Source organism: Scylla paramamosain, chromosome 26 (genome assembly GCF_035594125.1).
Source record: "Scylla paramamosain isolate STU-SP2022 chromosome 26, ASM3559412v1, whole genome shotgun sequence".
NCBI lineage: Eukaryota > Metazoa > Arthropoda > Malacostraca > Decapoda > Portunidae > Scylla > Scylla paramamosain.
The window spans coordinates 21,466,591-21,471,590 of NC_087176.1; the positions used below are offsets into that span (position 1 = coordinate 21,466,591).

The 5,000-nt window shown below is 40.7% G+C and overlaps 1 long non-coding RNA gene across 1 annotated transcript in view; it reads left to right on the plus strand.

The window, feature by feature from the left end:
• LOC135113831 (uncharacterized) overlaps window positions 1–5,000 on the plus strand; it is an 11,117-nt gene that overhangs the window by 1,323 nt on the left and 4,794 nt on the right. Inside the window, exons 2-3 of the long non-coding RNA XR_010275088.1 lie at window positions 896–1,068; window positions 3,916–4,001. This is a non-coding gene — a long non-coding RNA (uncharacterized LOC135113831). The remainder of the gene's footprint in view (window positions 1–895; window positions 1,069–3,915; window positions 4,002–5,000) is intronic.

The following is a 5,000-nucleotide window of genomic DNA, read 5'->3' on the forward strand; positions in this document are numbered from 1 at the left end:
AGGTAAGAGACAGTGGGCGAAAAGAATTCAAGGATTTGAGAACATGTCTTCCGTTCAGCATTTCAAGGCCTTGAACTTTTATTCACTCAAAGGGAGAAACTATTATGGGTTGATCTTATTATTAAATTTGGAAGATATTTTCATGGACTCTCCCCAATTACTGTTCATCTCAGCCCCCTTGTGTCAGCACTAGAGGCCATCCATACAGTTAATGCAACAGACATGTTCATCTCAGCTACTTCTATCAGCACTAGAGACCATCCATACAGTTAATGCAACAGACTTGTTCATCTCAGCCACTACTGTCAGCACTAGAGACCATCCATACAGTTAATGCAACAGACTTGTACACCTCGGCCACTGCTGTCAGCACTAGAGGCCGTCCATACAGTTAATGCAGCAGACCTGTTCATCTCAGCCACTTCTGTCAGCATTCCTTATAGTTGTTGTGATGCCAGGCACACATTTTTCTCAGAGTGATGAGAATCTGGAATTTTCTTGCTAACAGTGTGCCTGAATCTAATTCTGTTGATGGTTTTAGGTACAGTTTGTCCAACTTCTCAGGTGTACATCTGTTTGATTCTTGCTGGTGACATATACGCTGTGCTGCTAGTCAGATTTATTATTTGTCTTGGGCTGATAGCACACTTGCCAGGCAGTTAGATAAGCATGTACAGACTTTGGTGTCATTTTGATAGTGCTGGTGAGCTGACCCTGAACTGGCCCTGAAGGGGTTCTCTCTTGTGAGACCAGCCAGGTAAAAAATATGTTGAAATGTAGCCACATTTACTGTTCTGAAGTATTTACTATTCTATTCATTTCTTCTCTGTTCACAGGTGCTCTGGAAAATCAATTCAAGGCTAATTATTATTTTTTCTTTATTCATTATCCACAGTTGCCTTGGAAAGTGCATTCCTGGCTGAGTGTGGTGCGTGTGCCTGCTACTCGTGTGGTGGTGCTGCTGCTGCGTGAAGCCTCTGCCGTGGGAACCCACCACAAATAGCTAATGGATTCTGTATGATGGGATTAGCAGCAGACAGAATTCCAGTGATGTATTAACATGCCTAGGTTTGGTCCTAAAGGATTGATTTAATGTTGTATTTACTACTCATTTGTCTGTAGTCTATATAGTTTTACTACTACTGGAGTAGTAGTAAAACGGGCTTTTTTTTTTCTTTTTTTATTCAAAATTTTTGTTGCCCCTGGCCAGTGGCCTTCTTACAGGAGAAAAGTAGTAGTAGTAATATTTATTTTTGTATGTGTTTGTGTCTATTATAGTATACTGCACTGTAGGAAAAGTTTTATGAGGAAGATGTGTTAATCTTGACAGTCACTGGTTTGAACCTGAAGCACAACTTTCCAGAAACAAGACCTTGCATTTAGTATACAACAAACTAACTTACCAGCTTCCTGTGTTAGCTTAATTCTATCTTGTTTGTATTCTTAATGCTTTGCTTTCTCATTAAAAAAACATTTTCAAAGGCCATACAGATGATCACCAAAATTCTCATGGGGCATTTTCTTTCTCTCTTGCAAAATCCTTGCATTGTCAGTCATGAAAATGCCCCTGGAGACCACAACAACACCACCTGAGTAAAGATAAAGGTGAAAATAATGATAGTGGTTGTGGCAGTGGTGGTGGTGGTGGTGGTGGTGGTGGCTCTGAGGAGAATTAAGTACTAATATCAGAAGGATGTGGTTTTCATGATGCAGAAGAAACCAGATGGAAAAAAGGTGTGTGTGTGTGTGTGTGTGTGTGTGTGTGTGTGTGTGTGGGAGAGAGAGAGAGAGAGAGAGAGAGAGAGAGAGAGAGAGAGAGAGAGAGAGAGAGAGAGAGAGAGAGAGAGTGGCTGGGTTAGGGAGAGAGAAGAGAAAGAGAAAGAGGTAAGTGGAGATATGGAGACAAGGGAGAAGGAAGGAAAAGCAGAGGAGTTATGGGAGAGATGGCAGAAAGGGAGGAGGAGGAAGACAAGGAGGGAGGGAGGGTAGATGAGCAGTATGTAAGTGAGTGTGAGTGGAGTCAACATATAAAAGGGAGAGAAATGAACACTCTAAGGAGGGAAGAAATAAAGAATTCATGAAAAGATATTATAGACATATGTAAGGATGAACCAAGGATGTTCTATAGAACGGTAAAATGAAGAATAAGAATGGGTTCAACAAACTGAAAATAAATGGCAAACATGTTGAAGAAGAAGCACAAATTGCAGAGGTTTTGAATGACTTCTTTCAGTGTCTTCACTGGAGAGGGAACATTTGGTAGACTGGTGACAGCAGATGTGAGAGTAGAAGAGTGAGTGAGATTGAGGTAACAGTGGATGAGGTAAGAATAATGATGGAAGACTTGGATGTGAGGAAGGCACAGGGACCTGATGGAGTGTCTGATTGGGTGGTGAAGGAATGCAGAGATCAACCTGCACACATGATTTACAAACTCATCATAACTTCATTAAGGGAAGGAGTGGTGCCCAACATTGGAAAAAAAACAGGTATAGTCCCCATATATAAGAGTGGAAGCAAAGAAGAACCATTTAATTATAGACCAGCATCATTAACAAGTGTAGTGGCAAAATTGTGCCAAAGAATAGTGAAGCAAAGATGGAGTGAATATCTGGAAAAAAGAGAAATATTAACAGACAGACAATTCAGATTTAGGAAAGGAAGGTCATGTATAACAAATTTAAGATGCTTCTACTCCAGTCATAGATATGGTACAAGAAAGAGAAGGATGGGCAGATTGTGTTTATTTTGATAAGGTGCCTCACAGCAGACTGTTGTGGAAATGAGAAATGTCTGGTGGGCTGAGAGGAGCACTCCTACATTGGATCAGTGACTTTCTGAGAGGAAGGGAAATGAGAGCAGTGGTCAAAGATAAAAAGTCATCATGGAGAGAGGTAATTAGTGGTGTTCTGCAGGGTTCAGTACTACCACCAGTCATGTTTGCTACCTGTGTGAATGATGTGATGGAAGGGATGAATAGTTACATGAGTCTATTTGCTGATGATGCAAAATTGATGGGAAAAGTGGAGAGGACAGAGGATTGTGAAGCTCTACAGGGAGATCTGAATGTGATTTGGGATTGGAGTGACACTTGGAAAATGGAGTTTAACATAAAAAAATGTGGAGTGTTGAAGTTTGGGCATAGTTGTGTGATGCCAGTCTTCAGTTATAAATTGGGTAATGAGGAAATAAAAACGAAGAGTGAAGAGAAAGACCTTGGAATTACTGTCATTGATAAGTTGTCCTCAGAGGTACATGTAAGAAGAAAGACAGGGGAAACATAAAATCTGGTTAGAAACATAAGAACAACGTTCAACTATCTGGATGAAGAGATGATTAGGGATGTAACTGACAATGATAAGACCTAGTTTGAAATATGCAGCAGTGATGTGGTCTCCCAGCACTAAAAGGGACATAAAGAAATTAGAAAGAATACAATGAGCAGCGACAAAGTTGCCTCTGACCCTATCAGACTTATCATATGAAGAGAGACTAAAACTAAACCTACCCACCCTTGGAAGAGAAGAGAGAGAGGTGATCTGATGGCCTTATATTGGATTTTGTCAGACTGTGAAAAATTGGACCAGAGTAATTTGGTCGTGAGAGACTTTAGAAGCACGAGAGGACATGAGAAGATGAAGAAGAAGGGTGTGTGTAGGATGATATTAAGAAGAACAGTTTCCTGCAAAGTACTGCAGAAATCTGGAAACACACACACACACACACACACACACACACACACACACACACACACACACACACACACACACACACACACACACACACACACACACACACACACACACACACACACTTAAAAACATCTGAAAATTTTTACTATAAACTTGTAAATTTGTTCATAATTGTATGACTTCTTATATGTCACCTCTTATGTAACCTGTTATGACCTCTCAGGGACAGCCTTGGGGGCATCCATTATTGGCAGAAGCCCCAGTGTGCTGAGTGACGGGGCGGCATGACCTTGCACATCAGAGGGTCAGGTCAGTGTGTGCTTTGTGCATATTGTGCCTTAGTGTCCTGTCACCTTTCTCTCTCTCTCTCTCTCTCTCTCTCTCTCTCTCTCTCTCTCTCTCTCTCTCTCTCTCTCTCTCTCTCTCTCTCTCTCTCTCTCTCTCTCTCTCTCTCTCTCTCTCTCTCTCTCTCTCTCTCTCTCTCTCTCTCTCTCTCTCTCTCTCTCTCTACACACACACACACACACACACACACACACACACACACAGAAGATGTTGAAATGGGAGAAGGAATGGCAGAAGTAATTATAATTCAAACAAAAAGGAAGGGAGAAGGAAGAAGAGATTTTGCACTAGCTTAGGTACCCCCAAAGACGAATGCATGGACACAAGAGGATAGAATAGATGTAGAAAAAAGGAGGAAGTGAGAAATGGAAAGAATTCAAGGAGGCAAGAAACAAATATATCAGAATCCTTAGAGAAGAAGAAAGGAATTATGAGAAAGATATAGTTAACAAGTGCAAAGATGAGCCAAAGTTATTCTTCAGACATGTGAATGGGAAGATGACGTTACATTTGAAGATACACGGTTACAAGCGGAATTAATGAACAAGTGCTTCCAGTCAGTATTCACCAAAGAAAGCAAATTTGAAGGAGAAAGAGCATGGCACAGACACAGTGTGATGAGAGAGATACAGGTGGACGTAAGTGAAATTAAGAACATAATGAAAGATTTGGATGCAAGTAAGGCTCAAGGACCGGATGGAGTGTCCAACTGGATACTTAAGGAATGTTGTGAACAACTGGCAGGGAGTATACACAATACCATAGTATATTCTTTTAAGGAAGGAAAAATCCCTCTAGAATGGAAGAGAGCCAATATTGTGCCCATTTTTAAGAGGTAATAAAGAAGATCCATTGAATTACAGAACTGTTCCTAACAAGTGTAGTGGCAAAAAATAGTGGAAAGAATAGTTAAAAACAGATGGATAGAATATTTAGAAGAAACACAAACATTGACTGACAGAC